Source organism: Penaeus chinensis, chromosome 29, assembly GCF_019202785.1.
Source record: "Penaeus chinensis breed Huanghai No. 1 chromosome 29, ASM1920278v2, whole genome shotgun sequence".
Taxonomy (NCBI): Eukaryota; Metazoa; Arthropoda; class Malacostraca; order Decapoda; family Penaeidae; genus Penaeus; species Penaeus chinensis.
Genome location: NC_061847.1, coordinates 9,773,768 through 9,788,767, shown reverse-complemented (window position 1 = coordinate 9,788,767; position 15,000 = coordinate 9,773,768). Strand labels below are relative to the sequence as shown.

The following is a 15,000-nucleotide window of genomic DNA, read 5'->3' as shown; positions in this document are numbered from 1 at the left end:
GTAAATATACATATATATATATATATATATATATATATATATATATATATATATATATATATATACATATATATACGGTGTGTGTGTGTGTGAGGAGTCTAATTCCTTTTCCTTTGAGAGTCGCTTCTACTCCCAGACGCATGTCCGTAGCCAAGGTTCTCCTCTCTCTCCAGTCCTGGCAAGCCTGTTCATGGAGTACTTCGAGTCTGAGCTGCTCCCTTACAGCTACCTTTGTCCTTCGATTGCTGAAGTAGGTCGACAACGTCTTTGCTCTCTGGCCTCATGACCCTGTCCTGTTCTCAGATGTCCTGACGCAGCTGACTCTCTCTCTCTTCCTCCTTCCATCTATTTCAAGATGGAATAGGAGGTTGACAAGCTCCCTTTCTTGGACACTCTTGTTCATCGCTCTGCTGACCACTTCTTCTCCATATACAGGAAACCAATACATAGTGGTACGTCCATACACTTCTTCTTTTACCATCCACTCCATGTGAAGAGGGGTGTTGCCACGTTGCTGTTTCTCCGCGGTCTCCACATCTGTGACCCTCAGTACCTGGATGGAGAGATCGACTTCCTGTGTCGTTCGTTCTCCAAACTGGCCTACCCTCGTCATGTTCTTGAGGTCGCATTATCCAGGGCACGGCGTACCTTCAACCACGACATCTCTTCAAAAGAAACTCCTCACCTGCCTGTCCTTAACCTTTTCGTCGCCCTCTTCACCCTCTTAACTGCAGGCTGATCTTTCGCCAGGTGAACACTCCGTCGCAACCTGGTCCACACCAGCCCTCCCTCTACCTCGAAGGGGAGCACCTATGCATTTCCTTGTGCCTCCTATGATATGCAGTACTTTGGCGAGGCAGGCGCCAGTCTCACCAAGCGTCTGTCTCAAGAAAACACTGTATCCAGGGGACACACCAACAACGCCCTCTTCTGCCACCAGTGGGACACAGGGCATCATCTGGATTGGTTAGCTCGGCAAATTGTCTTTCCTTCTGCTGATGTCTACGCCCACAGACTGGTGGAATCCTTTATCAAGCTGCTGCCGAATGTCAACTTGAAAAGTGGCTTTTCTAATGCCGACAGTCTCCCCGATTTCAACATACTCCACCTTCTCCCTTATGCCATCCACCCTTCTCATAGACCGCCTGATTCTTCGACCTAACCTGGTCTCCCTTCGCTTCCGCTCACCCGTCCCTACCTGCCTTGTGTTCACCGTATTGCCTCTTTTCTTTTTCTCTTATACTGCCCCCCTCCCCCCTTTCCTCTTGTTCTGGGGCCATGTTAATCTTCTCTGTATCGTTCCAATCTTAGTATATGTACTGCCAAAGCAAGTACTAGCATCCGGGATATTTACAGTGGTAACGTCGGCGGCTCGCGCCCCTCCCACGCGCGAAAATTGCAATTGTCGTCTGGAGGATACTGTTGTGGCTGGGCACCACGCTGGGTAAGGACTAAGCTCAGTCGAGTCAACACCAGCTGAAACGGGTTGTTCGAGTCGGCTTTAGTCAGCACAAGCCGGTCTTCCTTCATAGGCATAGCTCTGGCGAGGCTCAGCTTCGCCTACCTGGCTTATCCTTATCCCTCCCTCTTCAAACGTAAAGATGAAATTCAGGAGGATTTCGAAACTGTTGTCTCTTTTTCAAGAAATCTAGTTTGTGCATTGTGGGATTTTCTTCCATATTATCAACACAATAGAGTGTTTTACCTTCATATATATATATATATATATATATATATATATATATATATATATAGACACACACACCCACACCCGCACACACACACACACACACACACACACACACACACACACACACACACACACACACACACACACAAACACACACACACACACACACATACACACACACACACACACACACACATATATATATATATATATATATATATATATATATATTTGTGTGTGTGAGACATACAAACAGCCAGAACGAGATGAATATATAAATATTTATAGATAGATAGATAAATAGACAAACAGAAAGATATAAACACAAAGTTCGTATACATATATACGCATATCCACACACACACCCATGCCTATCAACAACGTATCCCAAAACAAAAGCAAAAAAACAAAATGACAGACAGAGTGAGCACAGATATTAGAAACGAGCAATGGCTTTGAGCGAAAGAGACCGACTGAAATCCGCAGCTCAGATAACGCCCAGATTTACATGCCTTGCCTTTTAATCTGGCGAGTAATCGAACACGTCGTAAATAGTCATAAGTGTCGAGGTTCTGCATCCGGAAGAATAAACTGGATCTTTCGTTTACAAGCGATTTAAACCCATGATTAGGTGGAGCGTCTGTAAAAAGAGTGGTTTTGTGTGGATGTATAGGTTCAATTAAGGGTTTTTGTGCGTCTTTAATTGTTAGTGTGATGGTGATGATGGTGACTAATGGTGACTTATAGTGAGTATGATGCCGATGTTGTGTTATGATGTGGCTGATGGTGTTATGGATATAATTGTGTTATCATAAATGTGGTGTGATTATGAAGATGATGACGCTAATACCGACATCATAATGATGGTGATGATGATGGTTATGATAATGATAGTAATAATGATGATGATACAGTAAAAATAATCACGATAATAAGGATGATAATCATAATAGTAGTAATGTTAATAATAATAATAATGATGATAAAGGTAATAATAATGATAATGATAATAATAATGATGATGATGGTGATGATGATAATAATAATGATAATGATAATAATAATAATAATAATAATAATAATAATAATAATAATAATAATAATAATAATAATGATAATAATAATAATAATAATGATAATAATGATGATATTAATAATAATGACAATGATACTGATTATGATGATGATGATGATGATGATGATGATGGTGATAATGATGGTGATGGTGATGGTGATGGTGATGATGATAACACACTAATAATAAGGATAATAAAAATGATAAAATAGTAATAGTAATAACGATAATAATAAGAATAATAATCTAATAATAATGATGATAAAAATAGTAAAATAATAATAATCATAATAACAATAATAATGATAGTAATAATAATAATAATAATGATAATGATAATGATAATAACAATACGATAATGATAATAATAACAATAATAATGATCATGATGATAATGATAATGATAACAATAATGACATTAATGATGCTGATAATAATGATAATGATAGTAATAATGATAATAACAACAATGATAATAATAATGATAATGATGATGATAATAATGCCAATAACAATAGTAGTGAAATAAAAAAGATAATAATAATAATGATAATATAAACAGTTATGATGATAATAATGATAATGGTGATGATGATGATGAAAACAACAACAAAATAACTATTACCATTACTGCTATGACTGCTACTACTATCAAAGTAATAATGATGGATTATGGATTACCACAAACTGTTGTTCAAGATTTTGATAATAATCCTACCAGTGATTACGAAACTTGTAATAATGATAATCAGAAAAAAAAAACAACAACTTTACAAAACAAAAGACAAGCTGTAACAACAACAACACCGACAAAAGCAAACAACTAAAATAGTCCTCACTTCCCTTCACTCCATCTCCTTCATCAGCTGTTATTTTTATAAGAATGTCCTTCGCTACAACTATCCATCACTCCTAATGGTTCTTGTGACACTTCTAACACTAGCCAGTCATTCTTTCATTTGTCCCGGCGGTGTTCCAACTCGTTCGCTCGTGCAGCTACTGTGTGTTAAGGCCTTGGGTTGGAGGGAATGTGCTTGGGTTGTGTTTTAGTGTGTAAAAGCACGTGGTAGGTGGGGAGGTGTGTGTGTGTGTGTTTGTGGGGGGGACGGGAGGTTGTTGTGTTTGTGTGTGTGAAGGGAGGTGAGGTTTGTATTTGTGTGTTTTTTGTTGGTTGTGTGTGTATATGTCTTTGACTGACTGGCTGGTTCTTTCTCATTCTCGTTCTCGCTCTGTCTTTGTCTCTGTCTGTCTGTCTCTCCCTGTCTCTCTCTGTCTCTCTGTCTCTCTGTCTCTCTCTCTCTCTCTCTCTCTCTCTCTCTCTCTCTCTCTCTCTCTCTCTCTCTCTCTCTCTCTCTCTCTCTCTCCTCTCTCTCTCTCTCTCGTTCTCTGTCTCTCTCTCTCTCTCTCTCTCTCTCTCTCTCTCTCTCTCTCTCTCTCTCTCTCTCTCTCTCTCTCTCTCTCTCTCACTTTTTTTCTTGTTCTCTCTATCGTTCTCTATCCCCTCCCAATCTCCCTCCCCCCTCTCTCTCTCTCTCTCTCTCTCTCTCTCTCTCTCTCTCTCTCTCTCTCTCTCTCTCTCTCTCTCTCTCTCTCTCTCACACTCTCTCTCCCTCCCTCCCTCCCTCCCCCCCTCTCTCTCTGATTTGTAGCTCTTAACATTTTTGTTTTCGACATTTTTTCGCAGTTACCCATCTGTCCGCTTCGCCCTTTCCTTTATTAACCATCTCTTCTCCCACTTGACACGAGTAACAAAAGCTAATTCTCTCCCTTGGATTTTCAACTCGCGTGCACACTAACATACGTACCAAATACCTCTAGTACTTTTTCTTTTCTTTTCTTTTCTTTGCTGAAATTGATTGATACGACGCAAGATTAATCTACCGCGCCGAGGTTGATGAATATGGAATGTTCATAATAAAGAGAGAATTGCATTTCAATAATCGCGTTGCAAAATGAGAGAGTCACTCAGACGGATTTTTTTTTTTAAACTTTTAATATACCTAGATGGATGGATAGATATAGATTGACAAATATATAAAGGTGAAATACATTCTATTACACATACGCACACACACACACACACACACACACACACACACACACTCATATATACATATATTTAGAGACATACATGCACATACATATATACATATACATATACATATACACACATATATTCGTAATTATTAACACTATCATGATACTGCATTACTTTTCCTATAAGAGGATCATAAAGATTTCGAGTTATATTTACAAGAGACATCTATTTTCGCCTTATTTTCCTTTCCTTATTTGTGGTTGTCCTGTTCCTCTTCCTCTCTTTATCGTCACCTTGTGCTTCACCTCTCCTTTATCTCCAATTTACCATCCTCCATCATTCCTTCATCTTTCCTCCATCTCTCCTTTATCTCTCCTCTTCATCCTCCCTTCATTTTCCTCCATCTCTCCTCCTTACTTCTTCCTACATATCTATTCCATCCTTCCTCCATCCTTCCTCCACCTCCCTCCATCCTCCCTCCACCCGGCCCTCCCTCCTCCTCCTCCCCCCCCCGGCCGACTCTGATGGCCAGTTAGCGCGCTTGCCAGTTATCTCCTCTTATCAGACAAGGAATAAATGTACTCCCCAGGCCGCGTGACGTCACCTCATACCGGATGTGACAGTCGAGGAGAATCTGACGGGAGTTTCGGCTTCACTCCTTGCGGTCATTCACTCCGCAAGTGCCGCAAGCGACGCGCAAACCGCCGTCAGGTCACGTGCGGCCGAACCGAAAGCTGTGGGCGGCGACGGCGGCGGGACGGGCGGACCGCGCGCGTCTCGCCAGATCACGTGACATCGAGGCGAGGATGGGTTGGTGGACAAGAAAGTCTCTGATTTTCTTTTGATTCTTCTATCTATTCTTCTCCTAATTCTTCTCCTAAATCTTTTACTTATTCTTTTCCTAATTCTTCTATTTATTCTTCTCCTAATTATTTTATTTATTCTTCTCCTAATTTTCGTATTTATTCTTCTCCTAATTATATTATTTATTCTTAATTATTCTATTTATTCTTCTCCAAATTCTTCTACATATTCTTTCCTAATACTTTTATTCATTCTTCTCCTGTTTTTTCTATTTATTCTCCTCCTTATCCTCCCATCTAGTGTCTATTTCTCCACTATCTCATCTTACTTTTCCCTTTGTTTCTTCCCCCACCTCTTCCCCCTTCACCAATTCTTCTCCCGCTTCTTCTCCTCCCCTTCCTCCACCTCTTCCCCTCTTCACCAATTCTTCTCCCGCTTCTTCTCCTCCCCTTCCTCCCCCGTTTCTTCTTCGACGACAAAGCAACGGAATCCCGGTCGCGTTGACACATGGCCGTCAAATTAATTGCACAAGAAAACAAATCCATCCGAGAGCTTCTTTGCCGTTGCAACTCTGCCTGGTATGCATAACCGCACCAGGATTCTTGCCACTGATTAGGCAAAGGAAAAAAGGGAAACAAAAAGACCGCCAGTATATCAGGTCCGAATGAACAGTCAACATGAGCAAATATTCGCAAGGGCCGACGCGGCACAGACACGCTCCCAAACCGGTAAGGCAGAGTCATTCTTCTGCCCCATTAAAGTCATCTAATGGGAATGCTCATCCTTTTCCCTTCGCTGCCGGGCCTCGATCGGCGGAGGAAAATGCCATCCCGCTATCAACATAGTTCCTGCTGCTTATCTAAATGGGACTTCCAATTCCAGGAATTTCGGCCACGCGGCGACCTCCTCCGCTTCGGGTTGACTCTGGCTACTGTCCGCGACCCCACCGCCCGCACGCCCGCACGCCCACTAACCTTTCGCTTGCACGCCCGTTGTCCCTGGTTCACTTTACCTGTTCTTGCTTCAGATATCCTACCTACTGATCTGTACTTGCTTTATCTTGTCTGTTTATTCAACCTATGTGTCATTGCTATTTTCTAATTCCATTTACATACCCAATTTCTCCAGCATTTACTTGCTCATCCTATCCTCAACCTGTTTCCTTGCTTGCCTGTCGTTGCTTCAGCTTACCTACCTCCATATTCCCTATTGCTCATCCGCTTGCTTGCCTGCACCTGCCTGTTTTCCTGCCTCTCGCGTCTCCTCTTCTCCATCCGCCACTTACAAACGTTACTTGTCCATCCAACTAAATACTTGTACGTTTCGTATTCTTTCACATTATTAGAGTAATTTGTACTTTGGCAAATAATACGACTGAATGACTGTGGTGTATTTGCCTTCTGTTCCTCCGCCATGCTTTGTCCTGATGCGAAAAAGGAAAACGCAGATGGAAGTGGAAAGCAATAAAGAGTATTGATATAGAAAAAAAGGTATTTGCATATCTGGTTCCTATTTTTATTGTGTTTGTTTGTATGTGTGTTTAAGGACTGATATGAATAGAGGAAGAAGCAACAGAAGAGAAGCAGAATAACAAAAAAGTTTTTAAACGCTAAAGGTGACAGAAAGAAAAGGGAGAAGCATAAGAAGAAGAGGAAAAAGGAAGAGATGGAAAAGACAGAGAAGAATGAGAAGTAGAAGAAGGAGATTATGGAGAATAAGGATAAAAAGAAGAAGTAGAAGAAGAAGAAAGGGAAAATCATATTGAAAGATAATCACTTCGTTATGTGATAATCAATTATTCATCAAAAAGAAGCATAAGAAAAAAAAAAAGAGAAAAAAATACCTCTGCATTTCTATTATTGAAATTGCTCATTTCTGACCGCGCCTTCCCTCTCTTCCGCTGATTAATTGCCTGAAGGAGGAATGTGCCGGAGGAGGGGGGGGGGGCGATGGGAGGGAATATAATAAACATCTTGTTCCATCTTCCTCTTCTCCTTTCGCAATGGAGGATAAAGATGAAAAAGCGATAAGTATAAGTAGAAGTTCATATCATTCAAAACGTGATTCGATAATGAAATACAGAACTGAAAAAGAACAAGATTAAAAGAAAAAAAACAATTATCAGGAATAATAAAATACAAAAATAAAAAGATTAGAAAATAATAAAAATATATATTCACATCATACACTACGAGGTCCCGAGTGAAGTGCAGATAAATAACATAGAGGTGATAAAGTCTACGGTGAATCCCCCGCCACATTTCGCACAATCTTAGCCAGGGTGGTAAATAAAGGACTAAACTAAACTAAACATTTCGCTGTAGAAAAACGAAACTATACGATAGTAAACGACTGTCGTTTTCCATTTTATATTCCCCGTTTTCTTATAAAAAAAAACCCTAATCAGACTGCTCTATGAATGTGAATGATGTAAGAAAGATTATGAAAATAGGAAATATATATAAAAAAAAAAAACGACAGGGATGAGGGAGGGGGAGGAGGAGAGGAAGGGGGAGGGGGAGGGGGAGGGGGGGTGGGCACGAATGCACAAGATGATGAGAGTAAGAGAGAGAGAGAGAGAGAGAGAGAGAGAGAGAGAGAGAGAGAGAGAGAGAGAGAGAAAAGAGAGAAAGAGAGAGAGAGAGAGAGAGAGAGAGAGAGAGAAAGCGAGAATGAGAGAGAGAGAGAGAGAGAGAGAGAGAGAGAGAGAGAGAGAGAGAGAGAGAGAGAGAGAGAGAGAGAGAGTTGATTCCCAAAAAGTGAAACAAGAGATAAGCTGAAATAGACTATAAAAGTACTGAGTGCATTTCAGATAGAAGATGCTTTACGTAACTCAGCTACGATAAATAACCAAACATCGCAGTGCTACAAGCTGTATATTGTTATAAACTAGATGTGGCAAAGTGATGGGTTCAAGAACTATATGCCCCTCTCTCTCTCTCTCTCTCTCTCTCTCTCTCTCTCTCTCTCTCTCTCTATATATATATATATATATATATATATATATATATATATATCTACCTCTACCTGTCTATCTCTTTCTCTTCCTCTCTCTCTCCCCCTCTCTCTTTTCTTCCCCCCTCTCTCACTTTTTTCTTCTCTCTCTCTCTCTCTCCTCTTTCTCTCACACTCTCCTCCCTATTCATCCCCCTCTCTCCCCTCTTTCTCTCCCACTCTCCTCCTCCTCCCCCTCGTCTCTCTCTCTCTCACTCCCCTCTTTCTCCCCCACCACCCCTCCCTCCCCCCTCCCTCCCTCCCCCTCTCTCCGTTCTTCCCTCTTCCCAAGCAGCAGTGATTTACGAAGGCTTGGGAAGGAGCGTCACAACATTTGATATTCCTGCTCTGACAGCGTTGTTAGGTGGGTGATGCATGGACTGTCAGAGAGCCAATGATGTACTGGGACGAGTAAAAACTACCACATACCCCCTTACCCCTGCTCTACCCCCCCCCCACACCCCCTGCTACCTCCCTCATTCACCCGGGCACCTCCACCTTCCTCTCCCCTTCTGCTCCCCCCCCCCCTGGTTCACACATCCCTACTCTGTTCCCCTCATCCACTTCCCCTTGGTTCCTGGTATACAATTCCCCCTCTCTCTCCACCGCTCCCCATCTCCCCCCCCCCCCGGACCCAGCTATCCTGCCCCTACCTATCGACCTACCCTGGCCCACCCCTCTCTATCCCCCTCAACCTTTTCCATCCCTCTCTACCCCCCACCCACCCTGGTCCATCCCCTTTGCCTCCCTTCACTTGCCCAGTTCCACCCCCTCTGCCCCCCTCACCAACCACCTTCTACCCCTCCCCCTCTTCCCACCCACCCCTTTCTTCTCCTCCTTCCCTCTTTCCTGACGTCAGGAATGCCCGAGCATCCGGGCAAATCGTGGAGGAGAAATGCCATGTCTTCCCCCCCTCCCCCCCTCCCTGTGTCACTGGACGAGGGGGGGGGGGCGGCCCTGGGGGAGGAGGAGTAAGAACATTCTTCGATCAATTGGTTGATTTACTCACGTGTATACGCTCAGTTCATCATACGTAAAGAGATGTATCTAAAAGTAACTTTTATATATAAACAAGCAATTTTAATCAGATAGGCTTAGCAGCCAAAAAAAGGTGAAAAAAAGTATATTAAAATTAAACAGTACATATATAAACGAACAAAATTAGAAAAAGAAACTCACCAGAGTAACACTTCCCTCATGAAAAATATATTAGAAGTAAAAATAGTACATATCAACAAGCAAAGTCAGATTAGACACCCACCACCCGATCCCTTCCCTTAAAAACAAACTCCCCCTTTAAAGATGAAAATGATAAAAGACAAAATGATAATAATAATGATAATAATAATAATACTAATATCAATAATAATAATAATAAAAATCGAAGGTGAGGAAATGCGAGGCCACATCGCCGCTGAGTTACGAGCGAGCGCCGACGACAGCGCCGCCGCACCGGAGACCGCACCGGCGCCCACTCGCGGCGTCACGAAGCGAGGGCCGAGCGCGGGCGTGACTGTCTCGCCCGCGCTTAACGTCCGCGATCGACAGCGGCCGCGGAGTCGATTGGCCCGACGCGTTGCTCGGCCGAGGGGGGGGGGGGGGGGCGCCGCGCCCTCGGTGCCATGAGTTCCTGGGCACGTTTTTGAAGTTATTAGTAGTGGCTGTATTATGCTATATGTTTATGTAAGCTTGGGCATGAACAGAGACGCGCGCGCGTACGTGCATAGATAACACATAACCACTAATAATAACACTAATAACACGACTAAAAGCGCGGCACACACATCCACACACACACACACACACACACACACACACACACACACACACACACACACACACACATATATACATATATATATATATATATATATATAGATATAGATATGCACACACACACACACACACACACACACACACACACACACACGCACACACACACACACACACACACACACACATATATATATATATATGCACACACACACACACACACACACACACACACACACACACACACACACACACATATATATATATATATATATATATGTAAAGAGATAGAGAGAGAGTGGGGGAGGACAGTTAATACAACCAGTCAAAGCCGAAAGGCAGGTGTTTTCTCCGCCGCCTGCGGCTGGATGACCGATCCCCTTCCTACTCCTGATCTACACCTGGGCTGCGTTACTCAACATACACAGTAACACTGGCATCGCAAGAAGTATCAGAGGCAAAGCACATGGGCAAATAATGACACTTAGCGATAAGGTTACAACTGCATAGTAACATCACAGGTAAAAAAGCAAAGGTGAACAACCTACCATTCTAGATAAGGAGACACGGTAACAGCCCAAACCAGACACATGTTAAAAGCACCTTTCTGCCAGTAAACAAAAGACCTCGGGAATCAGCAGTAACTAACCCGTCAGTTGTTACGACGCAATAATTCCTCAGTCGGAAAATTGGTAAAATAGCAAAAATCTGACTCCTTCTCCCTCCATAAAAAGTTAGAGGCAAAGCGTTCGGATATTAAGAGGAGATGTTCCACGTCAGCGAACGGTTTTCCCTCAAGGATTGTTCAGCGCGCGGCCGTCCTTGCATCGCCGAGGCCCTGCGTCGGCCGCCAGACGCCGCGAGGCCAACCGAAGGCGACTGACACCCGTCGAAGATCAATGAGACAAAGGACGTGCAAAGTGTAAATTATGAACCATGTCAGAGTCGTGTTCTCTCCCCCGTCATGGCTGCAGAATCTATCGTTCATCCACGCTGGACTCGATGAGCCGCGCCTCCACGGAGTCCCTCGCTCGCGGGACCTCAGCACCTCTGCCTGTCTTTTCCTCAGGGGCGTTGGTCTTCGACGGAGACATCGGCCACCAACGAAGGACGTGGGCGCATATGGTAGGTCTTTTTTCGCGGAAGGACACAGAGGACGTACGTGCGAAGTTCAAGGGGCCGTCCAAAGCTGTCGCATAAAAGAGGGAAGTCTGGGAGGACTAAGTTCAGTGGGACGAGCGAGGCCTGGCGGATGCGAAGGGCCGACGGCAGAGGGTCGCTCAGGAGCTCTGCGGGGCGCCTCGGTGTAATCCTTCACAGCTTTGATTAATTGTCGAGAATCTCATATTCAATAAGAAATTTAAAACGTGTTAAACCTCTCAGCCGCCGACGTATACTGCGCGCGAAATGGCCCGGCCCGGACGCCGATTGGTGCCCGTAAAAGGCATTAATCCCTGCGCATACATTATACATATATTATACCCTAAGTCGCTTCACTTTCACACCTGCAGGACGTGAAGGAGGCACGTGGTCGTCGCCCCGCTATCAAGACGTATTAAGTCGCTCCTAATGATTCCCATGACCGAAATAAGGGAGGGGAGGGGAGGGGCGGGGAGGAAAGGGGGAGGGATGAGGAGGGGGGGAGGTTTAAGGAGGCAAAAAGGCGAAGATTGTAAGGGGATGAAAACGCCTTTAAAGGAAGATAACCGAGCTAGCGAGGACTCTAGAATGCAGGAGGGAAGAAAACGCAGAAAGACGGAAAGAAATTATCTTTTAAGAAATGGCTGTAAACATTCCATCCTCGCCGCCTTGCTGCCGAGGTAATCAATTGGTTTATCATATTTACATACGATTATGTTAACACGTTCGGAAGGTGGGAGTAAAAGGGTTGGGGGAGGGAAGGGAAGAAGAGGGGAGGGGAGAGGAAGGATAGGCATGGGGAGGGGAGGGGAAGGATGAAGAGGAGAGGGCAGAGGAGGGAAGGAGAACGATAGGGAGGGTAGGGAAGGGGAAAGTAAGGGAGGGTAGGGAAGGAGAAAGGAAGGGAAGCATGGGGAATAATAGGAATTAGGGTAAAGCAGGGGAGGAAGGGGAGGGGAGGGGAGTAGGGCAGGAGATCCCACGGCCCTGCAATGATTCTTCACGCTCGTCACAAGAGCCGAAACTCACCAGAGCGACTGAAGGGTGGGGGGATGTGATGGAGAGGGGTGGGGTGTGGCCGTTGAGGTTGGGGGGGGGGGGGAGGGGTGTAAGAGCCTCTTAAGGGTGCGAACAGGAGAGGAAAAGAAGAAAGATAGACCCCAGAATGGAAGGAGATGAAGGGCAAGGAGGAGGGAAGGGAGGAGGAGGGAAGCAGAGGGTCACCCAAGGAGGTTGCAAAAAGGTAATAAGAGAAAAAATTTAAGGTGAAGGTGTAGGCGAATGAGTAAATGTCATTTTCGAAAAAAAACAAAACAAAACAGATGGCTCGGAAACCGTCTTCGTGTCTCGTCCACTAATCTAGAAAGCCGCCCATTAAACTATTCTAAGAAAAGAAAAATGTCTACCCATGAAAAAAATAACATATCAAAAACGTATATTCTTATGGTATCTATTTGCCATTTTATTGGTCAAATATAGGAATAGAAAATTGTTGATATTGTTGCAAAATATAAGCCTTCCTAACGAATATGAACTTAAATGCAAAAGAAATTCCTTCATCACACATGTCCCGCATCCTTAACACACCCAAGCAAACAAAGAAGAAAAAACGACAAAGCTGAACATCGTTTTGGTCGCCCAGGTGAGTGACAACGAGCAGGTGCTGGCATGAGACGACGCCATGATCTCAGCGCATGAACGGAGCCCTTAAGATGCCAGATAAGGAAGAACAAGAAGCAGATAAGGGAAAAACAAGAAGCGAAACTATAAATTTAGTTTCGTATCCCCTCGTTGCAAAAGACGAGATAAAAAATGAGAACATTTCCAAGCAGAGTGAATTCGAAGTCTCAGGCAAACAGGTGCAATACATAGGTCGGCACGATCTTAAGAGCGGCACGTACGTATAAATGAGGATCGTGGACATATGTATGAGGATCTTGTAAGTGAGAAGACGGACGCATACACATGCACCTACACACATACACACACACACACAAACACACACACACACACACACACACACACACACACACACACACACACACATACACACACATCACACACACACATACACATACACACACATACAAATACACACAAACAACATCCTCTCCACATAAATCCTGCGCACATACATACACACATCCCCCCCCCCCACACACACACTTACACAACACACACACACACACACACACACACACACACACACACACACACGCACACGTACCAGAGGACAAAGGAACACAAGCGAACAGATCACAGTGTCAGAATCGTATTTGTCAACAGCGGAGACGATGCGCTGACAGATCGCATGCCAGGAATTTTCCCATATTAGCGCAGGCACGACAGGAGGATACAATGGGGTAAGAGGGGGGGAGGGGGAGAGGGAGAGAGGGAGATGGGGAGAGGGGGAGAGAGGGAGAAGGAGAGGGGGAGAGGGGGAGAGGGAGAGAGAGGGAGAGGGAGAGGGGGAGAGGAGGAGAGGGAAGAGAGGTAGAAGGAGAGAGGGAGAACGATAGATGGAGAGGGAGAGAGAGGGAAGAGAAGTGATAGGACGAGTGGGAAGAGAAGAGGGAGAGAGTGAGAGTGAGAGGGAGAGAGAGAGAGGGAGAGAGAGAGAGGGAAGAGGGGGAAGGGGGGGAGAAGGAGAGAAAGAGAGAGGGGAAGAGAACGAGTGAGGAGGGAAGGGGAGAGAAGGAAAGAGGGAGAGAGGGGATGAGGATGAGAGGGGAGAGAAGAGAAGAGAGTGTGGAGGGGACGTATTGAGGAGTGGAGAGAGATGGGGAAGAGGGGAAGAGGAGGTGGAGTAAAAAAGAAAGGAGGGGGGAATGGAGGGGATGGGGAGAGGGGAGAGTGGGAAGGGGTTTCGTGGAGTGAGAGACGGAAGGAGGGAGAAGAGAATAGGAGGGAGGGAGAAGGAGGAGATGGAGGGGGAGGTCCAATGTGTTCTTACGTATCCCATCATGTTTATGAATGGAGATTCCAGGATGATTTGGACATAGAGACAAAACACACGAAAAAGAGAACAGAACAAGAGAGGATAAAAAGGCAAAGGATAAATAGTCAAAAGTATGAATTGGGGGTTGGGGGGAGGGGTAAAATGAGGGGTAGAGGGAGGGGAGGAGGATAGATGAAAATAACGGAGAAGTGAAAGGGAAAAGGAACGGAGGACGGAAAGGAGGGAAAGGAAGATAGAAGAAAGAAAGAACAAAGGAACAGAAAGGTTAAGGAAGGGATGGGAGGATGATGAAAGGCAAGGAGAAAGAAAAGAGGAAGAAGAAGAAGAGAAGAGAAACGAGAAGAAAAGAGAGAATAAGGAATGGAAAGAAGGGAGAAGAGAAGAAAGAAAGAAAAAAGGAAAAGAGGAGGGAAGGAAGGTAAAAAAAGAAAAAAAAAAAAGAGAAAGGCATTGGTTACAGAAAGGCGAAAGGGAAGAGGCAAGAGAGAGGAGAAAAATGAGAAAAAAGCAAATCAAAACTGGAAGCG

The 15,000-nt window shown here is 44.4% G+C and overlaps 1 pseudogene; it reads right to left on the bottom strand.

Annotated features, from left to right (window-relative positions):
* Positions 1-1,264: 1,264 nt before the first annotated feature.
* LOC125040990 lies at positions 1,265-1,335 on the bottom strand (annotated as a pseudogene).
* Positions 1,336-15,000: the final 13,665 nt, after the last annotated feature.